Source organism: Bubalus kerabau, chromosome 10 (genome assembly GCF_029407905.1).
Source record: "Bubalus kerabau isolate K-KA32 ecotype Philippines breed swamp buffalo chromosome 10, PCC_UOA_SB_1v2, whole genome shotgun sequence".
NCBI lineage: Eukaryota > Metazoa > Chordata > Mammalia > Artiodactyla > Bovidae > Bubalus > Bubalus kerabau.
Window position 1 is genome coordinate 33448870 of NC_073633.1, and position 14047 is coordinate 33462916.

General features: G+C 38.0%; 1 protein-coding gene across 2 annotated transcripts in view; it reads left to right on the forward strand.

The window, feature by feature from the left end:
- AVEN (apoptosis and caspase activation inhibitor) overlaps positions 1-14047 on the forward strand; it is a 193642-nt gene that overhangs the window by 51351 nt on the left and 128244 nt on the right. The window lies entirely within an intron of this gene.

Here is a 14047-nt window from a genome sequence, read left to right on the forward strand (position 1 = left end):
TACTTAAAGAGAATGGGAGGAGTGCTTTCACGTGATTTGTTACATTGGTCTTAGCATTTTCAGTTACTGAAGAATGGAACTGATGCTGATGAAATATCAATATGTACTGCTTCATTCACTTGCTGAGTGTGATGTGCATTCCACAAACAGTGAGGATGTCTACTGCTTTTCATAATCTGTGCTGAGAATTACTTTTGGAAATAAAACCTGTATCTTACATATTTCATTGGTACTTGAAAGGGACTTATAGTCCCTTGGTCATTATTTATCATCTCTTAAATACTGCATCTTGTGTATTTGTACATGGAGGGAAATATTTCATTTTTAATAATGATACTGCTAGTCTCTTAAAATCACGAAGTTTGAGAACTTTTTTTCTTCATCTATTCATCTATTATTTACTAGTGAAGTAGATAGTTTTTGTGGTTTCAGCGTTTCCCTTGAGAATCACAGGGTGTGATTTACTGCGTCAGTGGTCCATACATTTGGTACTACATTTTGTCTTCTTTAAGAACTGTAGCCCTGGGAAGATAGTCTTCAATGAAAAGTGACTTACTTTGTAGCCTAGCATAAATCTATTCCAACAAGTGAGGAAGGTGGTAAAGTTGCAGAATATCTTACATGTGGATTTATTTAATACTAAATGATATAAAGACCCATTTATTTGGCTTAAACAATAGAAATTTATTCTTTCATAATTATGGAGGCTAGAAGTCCAAAATCAGCTTATCAGCAGGACTATATTCCCTCTGAACACTCTAGGAAAAAATAGTTCCATGTCTCTTCCAGTTTCTGATGGTTCCAGATGTTCCTTGGCTTATGGGAGCATCACTCCAACCTTAGATCCTGTCCTCCCTTAGTTGTTCAGTTGTGTCCTACTCGCTGCAATCCCTTGGACTGTAGCCCGCTGGGCTCCTCTGATCATGGGATTCTCCAGGCAAGAATACTGGAGTGAGTTTCTATTCCCTTTTCCAGGGGATCTTCTCAACCCAGGAATTGAACCCAGGTCTCCTGCATTGCAGGCAGATTCTTTACCATTTGAGCTGCAGGGAAGCCTGCCATCTTCACTTAACGCCCAATTATTAATTTTTGATATTTTAAGTTTTTAATACTACTTAGATTTTTCAGAAGAGTTGCAATAATATCCTTCACTTAGCTTTCTCTAATGTTAAATTACATCTTAAATATAGTACCTTTATCAAAATTAAGAAAATCACATTGGCATACAACAGACTTCATTTGAATTCCCCTGTTTTCTCCCCACTGATGTTTTTTCTTTGTTCTAATGCAGGATACCACATTGCATTTATTTATCTCCTTAGTCTCCTGTAGTTTGTGACAGTCTTTCAGTCTTTTCTGGACTTGATACTTTTGAAGAATAATGGTTAGGGATTTTGTAGCATGTTTAATTTGGGTTTTTCTGATGTTGACTCATGATTAGACTGAGGTTATGGGTTTTGGGGGGGATACCACAGAGGTGATGTGCCTTTCTTGTTGGCACATATGATTCGTTGTAGTACTACTGAGAGTGTTGACTCTGATCCCTTGATGAAGATGATACTTGTCAGGTTTCTCCACTGTCAAATTACTTCCTACTCTGATCATTGAGTCCTACTCACTCCCTAGGGAATGGGAATTAAGCTTTACCTACTCAGGAGGAGTATCAGCTTGTGGGCATATGTTAAAATAATGAAGTAAATAACATCTTGGGGGAAATATTTTGAGGCTGTGCAAATGTTCTTTTTCTCTTTAAAGCCTCAGGGGAACCAGTTTTCTCAGAATGAGGCTGAGAGTTGCCTGGGATAAGCAGGAATGCTGTAATACTGAATAGTTGACTTTTTCAATTTATTTATGCTTTATTGCAGAGCTATCTGTTATGTAAATGGTGCCATTCTCATGTCATTGATCTTTCTGTCAATTTCTTTGAAGAATGGAAGTATTTATATTCACTGAGTGGGGTGAATGAGGGTACATCTGTTAAACAAGGTTAAAACATAAACAATTGATTTTAATTTCTTCATTAATCAGTTACAAAATGCTTATTTATCTCTAAGGATGTGTTGGCTCCCAAGTAAGGTACATATGTATGTGTGTATATATATAAATATATATAGATGTAAGGCAGGCAGATTCTTTACCACTGAGCCACCTGGGAAAGCCATATGTGTGTATATGTAATATATGTGTTTATATATGTGTATGTGTATATGTGTGTGTGTATGAACAGCTTCATTCCAAAGGACATGTATACATGCCTAAAATCCATTGGTCAGAAACTACATTTAAAGGATAGATATGTAAGTATAACTGAATCACTGTGATGCACACCTAAAAGTAACACAACATTGTAAATCAGCTACAGTTTAAAGAAAACTTCGTTTAATGTTGAACTTCTTATTCAAGAGACAGGTATGGTGTCCCATGCAATTTGGAGGTGTCATCTTTCGAAAGCTACCCTAGCAGAAGTTGACAGATGAGAAAGAGGCATGTTTCATTGAGCCAGTATATACCACCTATGTGGCTGATCTTCCATGGAAGTGGGGGTAATTCTAGGGTAGACTTTGTTGCCTCTGGGGTGCTCTCCAGACAGGGGCTGATCCAGAGAGATACTGTGGTTAAGGTTGATCAGGTAGATTTTGATAAGGGGAAAAAATCATGACATTTTGATGTATGATATAACCATTTATTTGTTACTGCTGTTCTCAGCAGTCCCATAATCTGAATGCATTCTTGCTTAGATATTTGAGTAAGAGAAAATTGGAATAGTAGTATTTGATACAGTGCTAGATATGGGAAAGGACTTACAGCATTTAAAAAAATTTGTAAGATCTTAAGAAAAATATGAATACGATTTGGCAGTGATGATTTAACAGCAGTCCATCATATTGAATCTGACCATTAGACTGAAATTTGGTCTTTTAAGCAGGTTACTGCTTTGCTCCAGAATAATTTTAGTGATGAGCTATTGTCAGAAATACTTTCATTTACTTTTCTCTTTGCAGAGCACAGCATTTCTCATTCTTGGTGTCATCAGAGTAGGGATTGGGTAAGAGAGGGTACCAGGAATTTGCGATGGAAAAGGCAACATTGCTGTGAAATGTATTGGGGCTATTTCATACTAACTTATGTTGAGTAACAATAACTGCCTTAATTTGAGGTCAAGGAGGTAGATGCGGTGTGTGTGCGTGCGCTAAGTTGCTTCAGTCGTGTCTGACTCTTTGTGACTTCATGGACTGTAGCCTGCTAGGCTCCTCTGTCCATGGGATTCTCCAGGCAAGAATATTGGAGTGAGTTGCCATGCCTTCCTCCAGGGAATCTTCCCACCCAGGGATCAAACCTGTGTCTCTTATGTCTGCTGCATTGGCAGCAGGTTCTTTGCCACTGGCACAATCCTGGAAGCCCTAGATAAGGTATACACATAAACAAATGTGTTAAAAATTATTTGTAGAGCACCTGGCTAGGTATTTGGTACTTTGTATACAATATTCTATTTAACTTCAAGATAACCCTGCAGGGTTGGTATTAGACCATTTTACAGATGTGACAAATTAAACTCAAGAAGTTAATTTGCCTAATGTCACATAACTATTACATGATGGAACTGCAATGTAATTACCTGTCAGCTTGATTCCAAAACCCATCACTGTTCTTTATTGAACTCCTACCTTCTGACTCTGCGTTCAGGCCCTTTTTAGTATATTGTATAGAAATCAACAGTTAGAACTGGACATGGAACAACAGACTGGTTCCAAATAGGAAAAGGAGTACGTCAAGGCTGTATATCGTCACCCTGTTTATTTAACTTATATGCAGAGTACATCATGAGAAACGCTGGACTGGAAGAAACACAAACTGGAATCAAGGTTGCCAGGAGAAATATCAATAACCTCAGATATGCAGATGACACCACCCTTATGGCAGAAAGTGAAGAGGAACTAAAAAGCCTCTTGATGAAAGTGAAGGTGGAGAGTGAAAAAGTTGGCTTAAAGCTCAACATTCAGAAAACGAAGATCATGGCATCCGGTCCCATCACTTCATGGAAAATAGATGGGGAAACAGTGGAAACAGTGTCAGACTTTATTTTTGGGGGCTCCAAAATCACTGCAGATGGTGACTGCAGCCATGAAATTAAATGACGCTTACTCCTTGGAAGGAAAGTTATGGCCAACCTAGACAGCATATACAAAAGCAGAGACATTACTTTGCCAACAAAGTCAAGTCTAGTCAAGGCTATGGTTTTTCCTGTGGTCATGTATGGATGTGAGAGTTGGACTGTGAAGAAGGCTGAGCACCGAAGAATTGATGCTTTTGAACTGTGGTGTTGCAGAAGACTCTTGAGAGTCCCTTGGACTGCAAGGAGATCCAACCAGTCCATTCTGAAGGAGATCAGCCCTGGGATTTCTTTGGAAGGAGTGATGCTAAAGCTGAAACTCCAGTACTTTGGCCACCTCATGTGAAGAGTTGACTCATTGGAAAAGACTGATGCTGGGAGGGATTGGGGGCGGGAGGAGAAGGGGACGACAGAGGATGAGATGGCTGGATGGCATCACTGACTCGATGGACGTGAGTCTGGGTGAACTCCAGGAGTTGGTGATGGACAGGGAGGCCTGGCGTGCTGCGATTCATGGGGTCGCAAAGAGTCGGACACGACTGAGTGACTGATCTGATCTGATAGAAATCGAGTCATTTCACGATCTGGCAATAGTTATATTCTGTGCCCCTGCCCCACACCGTAATAAAAAAAAAGAAAAGGCAAAACAAAACTTTTAGCTACTTTTAAAAAGTTAGCTTTGTTGGATAGCTTGGTGCTTTTTTATCTGGTCATGAGGATGGAAACATTGCTCTTATTACCTGCTATTTGTTTCATTTATACTGAAAAATATGGAAAACTAAATAGGGATTTATTTCAACTATCTGACTTATTATGACAGAGGTAGTCTGGAGCTTTGATATGGAAATGAGTTTCTTGACTGCTGATAATTATCAACTCAAGCAAGAAGATAATTATGTTAACCCATGTGCTGTATATGTGTAAATGAAATTCATTTGATTCATTAGGAAAATTGACAAGGCATCATTATTGCTAATATTTTTCACATTATCCTTTTGGATTTCTTATTTAGACATCTTACCATAATTTTGAGAGAAAATCCAAAGGGATTGTTGCCAGAGCTTAGAGGAGTCATAGAAAAAGTTGATTGTAATATTCATACATAAACTGGTCTACTGTAACCTCAGTAGACCATTGAACATTTTTGCAACTTGGTGATCCCTGTTTTTAAGTGAGAGCGTACTTATTTGCAGAGCATTTCTGAATCCCAGGTTTGTCTTTTTTGAGTTTTGATTGGAGGCTGTCATGATGTCATTTTTAGGGTAGACGAGTTATCTTAATGAGAGCTGTATCTTTTCCCTTGGTCTTCCCTGGTGACTCAGTGGTAAAGAATCCGCCTGCAATGTAGGAGATGAGGGTTCTATCCCTGGCTTGGGAAAATCCCCTGGAGAAGGAAATGACAACACACTCCAGTATTCTTGCCTAGGAAATTTCATGGACAGAGGAGCCTGGAGGGCTACAGTACAGGGGTCACAAAAAAGTTAGTTATGACTTAGTGACTAAACAACAGTCTTTTCCCTTACATTTTGAAGTAAGAATGATATGGCACATTAGTAGTTTTCATCATATCCTTAATGTTTTAATTTGCATATGATGTAAATGGAATTTGAGAACAGCTCATGGACTTGTCTATACCTCTGCTGAGAGCAGGAAGTGATTCTGGGGCTTTTTTCTTATATAGCTAATGAGAAATAGGACACTCTGAGGGACACATTTTACCTTTACACCTCTGCCTCTTTTTTTCTCTGTGGCTCTTTCTTTTCTTTCCCATTTAAGTACTTGCCCAAGGCTTTTAGGTACTCGTTTATGCTTTGCCTGCTCTTAAGGTGCCTCTCCCAGGAAGCCCATCCTTGCATATTTTGTATTCATATTTTGTGCTCATATCATATATGACCATTGGGCCACAGTTGGAGAAATGAGAGGGAGCGTTGCTTGAGAGGCAGTCCATTTGGAGCGTTCATGTGAGGGACCACGCTAGGACACTCTAACATAAGAAAAACAACAGGTAAAGTGAAATCATTTTAGAGCAGGCTGCTGGGTGAGGTCTTGTCAAGTTAAGACATTCTCTGTGCACTGGTACTTGAAAGGTAAGCTGCTATCAAAAAGATATTATTAAATCCGGTTGTGTAGGAGTATGCATGTCTGTCAGCTATACAGTATAATTCCTAGAGAATTTGCTGTTCCTGATGTGACTTTAAAGCAATGTATCTTCATCTCTACCTGTTTGATTTTCTTGTGCCTCATCTCTACTGTGTGTGGTTGCTATGAGCCATACTAGTTTACTAGGGGATCATTAAAAAAAATAGCACGAATTCAACCAGAATATCATGAGCCTTTGCCCCTATTATTCTTATGCTCTTTTTTTTTTTTTAACACTCAAAATCATAGTGAAAAAGTGAGTTGTTCTGAAACCCAGAGAATAGAGATTTAAGAACTACCATTACACAATATTTTCAAGTATATAAACTTTCCCAAACATTCATATGGGATGAAAAAGAAACTTGGGATACCACATAAGCCAAAAAAGTCCCATCTGTTGTCTGATTTGGGGCTGTCTTGTTCTGCTACCCCTTCTCTCTACTCCTGCCTGATACAAGCGCACATCTTTCTCCTGTGTCAGTTTTCCATGTCTGCTTTCATTAGACCTGGGACTTCAGTGTGAAGGCGAATATTACTACTACCTGGTTTCCATGTTGGTTGTTTATATCCTTCTCGTGTTTCTCGGGTGGAGGAACTGTAGGAAAGGAAAAAAACTGAGACTGATTTCTGTTTTTCTCAGATCCTTTAAGGACCGATTTGTGCAGTTTAATTTTCACTTTTTTCCCCATTTAAAAAAAATGTATTTCTTTCCCTTTAAAAAAAATTCCTCTGTCTGCAATAGATTTACCATATTCTAATACTACAATGTGTTCTGAGGTTTTTCAGGAAATGGTAGTAATACATAAGAGCCACTTTGATCAGAAGGACCAATCTATCTATATCGGATCTCTACCCAGAGAGAAGATTTTCTTCTCTCATCATCTACTCTGATCCCCCATTTTTTGGACTAGTTCATTTGTAGTTTTAAACAGGGGCAGTGAATTTTCAGAGTCTTTCTGATTGAAGCCTGGCTGCTTTAACAGAGAGGACTCAACTTATCTGAAGATTTTATTATTGGAAACTTAGAGTTTAATAGAGCACCTGTGATTCTCCATTCATAGAGAGTTTCAAGGTTCAAAATCTCACAGAGCTATAGGGCCATCAAGGAAAATGTGCGTGGACCATCCTTTCTTTCAAAGTGTCCTTGAGGAGAGAGAACACATGCGTTGTGCTGGGTGAAGGCACTCGGCTGGGATACAACAGCCTGACTCTTAAGTATGCTGTTAGAGCCTCCTAATGAGAGATGAAGTGAATGTATAAAGTTGGAACTTGCTGTGATGTACAGTATTTGACGTGCTAGTGGATAAAGGCAGGAGAGAGTAGGGGCAGGAGGTGGTGAGGAAAGGAGGGTTTGTCTGAAACTGTCTCATCTCCAGCATTTGTTGATACGTTACATCGGATCTTTCTATAATAATAGTGTATGAGAAGCAGTATTTTTTTTAATATTTAATCTTTATTTTATATTTGAGCAGTGATTCCCAGTGTTGTGTTAGTTCCACGTGTAAAGCAAAGTGATTCTGTTAGACGTATATCTGTTCTTTTTCAGATTCTTTTCACATAGAGATTATTACAAAATACTGAGTAGAGTTCCCTGAGCTCTACAGTAGGTCCTGTTGCTTCTAATATTTAATATATAGTAGTGTGCATATGTTAATCTCAGACTCCTAATTTATCCCACCCTCCACCTTTCCTCTTGAGAAACAGTATTTTTTAAGAGGTGACAGTATTGGAGCTCGCTCCCAATTGTTATCCTGAAGGCAGGCTTCTTTGTCTCCCTGTAAGAAGTCTAGCCTTTATATTCCCTTTAAATGTGGTTATTGTGGTTTTTGTTTTATTTTCTTTCTAAAAGGGGGAGTGTCTTGATTTTTGTTCAAGCGAGGAGATGTATATTTTCAATCTTCCTACCTCTTTAGTACCAACTTGAGCCAAAAATGCATTTTTTAAAAAACACAGTATTAACCTTACCATACCTAGTTTATGCCTTTGTGACCACAAGTTGAGGTCATCTCTTTTCTACATAAGAAATCACTGTTGAGAGTCGGTTTCCCTCCCAGGGACCCTGTAATATTGATTATTTTACTTCTACCCAGGATATTACTGCACCACAGGAAGCTGACACAGTGGGGAGGTAAAAGAAACTGCCTATGATTCTGTTGTCTAGGACATTTATTTCAGAAGTTCAGCTGGTCGTCTGAGATAGCAAGGGTACAATAAATTAAGAAAAAATCTTTGTCTCTGTCTTGATGTTTACAGTTATTCAAAATGTTGTAATGAAGATAGTTCTGTAATAACTAGTTAAGTATCCTTGTCATACTTAAAAACCTAAATAAAGATGTAGAATTATAACTAGCTCCTAATACGCTTATCTTAGAGAAAGCAGTTTTATTGCCGGCTGGAGTTTTTGTTCACAGACCTATTTATGAAGGGAACATAAAATATGATGCAAAGATGTCAAAAATTCATACTTGTTAAAGCTGGGTGGTAAGCACATGGGTGCTGGCCATCTGTTTGAAGTAATTCAAAGTAAAATATTAAAAACGGAATATCAAGAAAAGATTTCAAAGTATTTTAAAACATTTTAGGGAGGAAGAAGACATTGCTCGTGTAGAAGATTAGCTTCAAATAGGAATCATTTGAGATTTTGGAATAATAGTTATGAGAATTCCGTAGTAAACAGGAAATAGTGCTGGAGATCGTCAGTGAGTGGAAATGAGTAAATTATACATAACCAGTGCGCCACCATAGTTGAAACGCGGAGGGATGGAGGGATGGAAAATGATATTTCCTCTTGGAAAAAAAGAGGCTGCTCTTATCCACTCTGTCCCGCTAGATAAAACACTTGCTTATGTATTGTTTGCAGTTTGAATTTCACTTAAGCCCTATCTCACTCTCAAAGTAAATTACAGAACCCACAAACCTGGAGTCAACTGAAGGCAACGGAAATGTCTGGCACAACGTTACAAATGAGAGAATATTATAAAGAAAGCTTCTTGGATTTCCAACAACTCATTGCTTTTTACTCCTTTTGTGACAAATTATCACTCTTTGATTTCCATGCCTTACTTCTTGATTGCAAATGATACAATTTTCTGAGATTTTGTGCACTTTCGTTACTTCTGGGATATCCTAGCCCCAATTACAGATGTTGAGTCCTTGTTTATCAACTTGTAATTTGACTCCTTGTTCTTGGTTGCTTGATCACTGTTGAGACAACAGAATAATTGAGCAGCAGTCTGCATCTCTAGCCAGCACTGTTTTGCAACACGTGCCTGTTTGGGCTAGTGAAGGCTAGGGCTTGATGTAACTCATTCCAGGAATTTTAGATAACAGTGTTCGGCATTCGGCAGTCTCTATATGGGTTCAGCTATGTGTATTAAAATAAGGAGGAATGCTTTTGTGGATCCTCTAGATGGCAGAACAAATACAGCAAATACGCCTCAGGAGCCTTTCCGAGAAGTGTGGGGAGGGGAGAGCAAGGAGAAATGGGGGACAAAGGGGACTTTCTAGCTAACAGAGCTCCAGGCTTTCTATCTCATCCCAGCCAGGGAAAATCCACTTTCATATCTGAGATCTTGCTTGAAAGAATGCAACCCTGCTAAAAAATGATGGGATAAAGTTAAAAACCTCAAGCTGTGCACACTAACATCGAACCACAGATTTCCTTGAGGACGAATGGATGCGTCTGCCTGGTTATCCTGCCCATCTCTAGAGACTATGGCTGATTCCATCCCAACACATATGCTGGTGAATTCTGAGTGATGCTGGCCTGCTTCCACACTCTTCTTATCTTAATTTCTATCAGAGGGGATCAGATGCAACATAGATTTCAGCCTTTGTCCCTGCTTTGAATGAGATCACCATTATTGGCATAGATTTAACAGATAGATGACAGTGGCTCTCAAACTCAGAAGACCTAGATACCTGTATAGATGATTCCTCACACAGAGCACAGAATAAACGTAACATTTGTAGGTAGGCCACTTCCCCATTCTGATCTTTGAGTAGCAAGCTGATGGTAGTACTGCTTTAATTTCTTTTGCAAAATGCTTATCCCAGCTCCTCTGTAATCACCTTTTAATAGTAAGGTCAGTTCTTGGGCCCTTTGGACTGTTGATGAAGTCCTGGACCATAATATGGTATGACACGTGCGATTGTTGGCTAGACACTGCAAGGAAATCAAACCAGTCAATCATAAAGGAAATCAGCCCTGAATATTCATTGGAAGGACTGATGCTGAAGCTGAAACTCCAATACTTTGGCCACCTTATGCGAAGAACTCACTCATTGGAAAAGACCCTGATGCTGGGAGAGATTGAAGGTGGGAGGAGAAGGGGACAACAGAGGATGAGATGGTTGGATGGCATCACTGACTCGATGGACATGAGTTTGAGCAAGCTCTGGGGGAAGCCTGGCGTGTGCAGTCCATGGGGTCGCAAAGAGTTGGACACGACTGAGCGACTGAACTGAACTGCTACGTATATCTGTATGTATATAAAGATAACTGAATTGGAAGCTGGCTTTGACTTTTGCTACTCAAAGAGCATGTTATTCAGTGCTACATTCCTATAATGATACTCAGCAAATAGGAAACCCATGTGTTCTGACGATGACAACAGCGTGGCATCACACTGTGAGTCTATAAAAGTGGTAATATTTAAACTGGATTATCAAGCTATTTCACTAATACCTTCAGTACCATATGAAAAGTGGAGGATGACAGGATCTTCAAACAACTGTTGAATAACATAGTGGTGGTAATTAACAGTGCATGGGACTGGAAGATTGCTTTAGGAATTCTCTGACACAGCGTCATTTTAAGCAAACCAAGTAACTATAGATGTGTCTTCAGGTTGGCCTCTAGGAATTCATGTAGTTGTTTTTTTTGCACATAATCTTTACGTCGACTCTCAGTTTAGGAGGCTAAGACATAAGTGATGTTTTGAATTATGGCTACTGCAACTAATCAAAGGATAAACTGCACATGTGTTCACTGGAAGGACTGGTGGTTCTGCTCTCTCCTTTGCAGCTGAAACTGCATAAAATATACAAAGAGGTGAGATGGTCTGTGTAATGTTTACATGTATGTAAGAGGGGCACTCATTTTGTCTCCTTTGTTGAACTCTAACTCCCAAATTACTTTTATAAGTTTTTTGCAAATTTTTGTTGAAGACTTTTATAGAACACAGTAGCTTTGTTTCCCTATTTTATGAATTCATGTTTTCTTAAAAGGATTTCGCCAGCTTCCTTCTCTCACCTCCGTGTCCCAGTACTGTGTATGTGCCTAACACTAATTAATTATGTCACCAGATCATTTTATAACCTATATTTAGGGGCTATTTCTCATTGAGAGAGATTCTTTCCCATTTCGAGTGTATTGATAATTTTCGCCATTTCCTGAGCAGTGTCCATATATATTTGAACCTGGGTGGGATTGGCTGTCCATCCCTCACTCTCCTGGTCCCTCTTTATTGCCTGGTTGCTCGCTGGTACTTCCTCCTCCCCTTTTATCATCATCTGTGAATTTTTATTAACATGATGTTTGCTCCTTCTTTGAATTATTAATCAAATAAACTGTGACATGGTACTTTTGTCTTTAATGGTTGACGCTGTAGAAGTGACACATGCAGGGCGGCCTCTCTGCCTGGCTCGGCTCCTGCCCCGCGTCTCTGTTGAGCCTCTGTGACAGGGCTTGAAATGATAGTGCTCACATCTCTTGCAGCTCGTTTACACTGAAAGGATATAATCATTGGTTTGCTATCAAAGCCACTTCCCCAGCTCAGATTGTGATGCCACAAACCAAAGGTGATTCTCTCAGCAGGAAGAAGCCGGAGAGGAGATGAATCTCCATGATGAACCATCAGCCTTATTCAAATTTGGTCATTTCATGAAGAAAAATTAACCATGACAAGGAAGAAAGATACCAGCTAGTTGGAATACCCTGTTGAATTAAGCTTGAAAAACTTTTCCATGATACTGGAATGAGGGAAATTCTTTCACAAATTCTAAGGAAAATTGGGGAGTTATAATAATATAGATATCATTAAATATTTATTGAATTAAAAATATTATGTAGTACCAGGCCCTTTGCATTAAATATTAACACTCCAAAATGACTTACAGGAATATTTCTAATTTTCTGTGTAAAATCATGCGGCTTGTATTTCAGACAAAGATAACATATCTAAAAAAAGTCAGCAAAGACACTAAATGGATGTACTTTATTTTGACCTATACACTTACTTATATACTTTCATGGTTTAAATAAAAAGTGTAGCTTTTGGGTGATTTAAAAAGAGCAGAAGCTAAAAAAGCGGTGATAAATATCAGTGCAAGGATATGGTAGCCAAAATATTTGCTCTATTTCTATGAAAGAATCCATTAATACACAATAATATTACTTTTATAATATAATACTTTTATAGCATATGTGCATAAAAGCATCCTAAATTACAGAAACAGTCATTGAATACTTCCCAAGCACGTTCAAAAATCTCCATTACTAAATCTATCAACACACAACACAAAAAGTCCCATAAACAAATGAAATCTTTAGGTGTCAAACCAAATCTTCTAGCATAAAATCTCTTATCTATTTGTACCATGGGATGCTAAAGTTGAAGCAATTTTCACTTGAATCATTTGATAAATGATGTGTTAAAAATTAGCTAATGATTTTATTCTTTACCTTTTCACATAAAATGAAGAAGAAACTATATATTGAAATAATTTGAAATAAATTGTTTTTTGAAATGAGGTTTTTGAAAGCTGTTATTTAAATCTCAATAATCATTATTCAGAATGAGTTTTAGAGAAACATCAATTTAGATGGGAAAGAAAAATGAGGATTTATTGGGACTGATGCTAACCAGGGTAAAGGGAAGGTGGGTTTGTCTATCCATCTTCTTTAGAAGATAAACCACAGAAACAGAGTCCCCAGACTGGTGAGACAGGGGTTTCTTTGTACCGTAGTGAGTACATAAAATCCAGAAGACTTAAGGAATGGAATTTTATACTCTCTTCAGTTCTATTTATTGAAAGCAAATTGTTTGAGCCTAATATTGTTACTCTCCTGTTTTTCTCTAAGTTACTTAAGCAATTCTTTAATTGGATTACAATATTATTTTTTAACTTAAAAATATATGCATATTTTCAAAGCATGTCAGTTTACAAAATATATCATAATGAGGAAAAAGAAAAGAATTCTTAAGGGTTCAGGTGCATCTCAGTGGAGTTAGAAAACAGTACTTTAATTCTGTGTCAGTTAGGGTTGATATACTAAAATAAGTAAGCATTTTGAAATTTTTAAGTAAACATTCTTCTCAGCAATGAATTGGCACACTACACTATTATGCTTATATCTGAATTGCTGCTTTCCATTACTGGAAAATGATGGGTGGATTTCTGTAATGAATACCAATGCAAAAGACTTAGGATATTTAAGGTTATTTATAGACTGTCTTGAAAAGAGTGATGGGGTCATGTAATTGACTCTATCAACTAAAATTTGAAATAAGGAAAGAATTCAGTGACGTGGAATAATTTCACATTTGACTGTACTAGGCAAGTACTGAATAATTACTTTAGATAAATTTCCTTATATATCAGAAGATCTCTTTTAGTGGCTTTTGTTGTTTCTCTTCTGTCTTCTAAGATAATAGAAGCATATTATTTATAGGGCTTCTTTTTTTTTTTAATTTGTATTTATTTGGCTGCTCTGGGTATTAGTTGTAGCATGTGGGATCTAGCTCTGACCAGGGATCGAACCTGGGCCCCCTGCACTGGGAGCTCAGAGTCTCA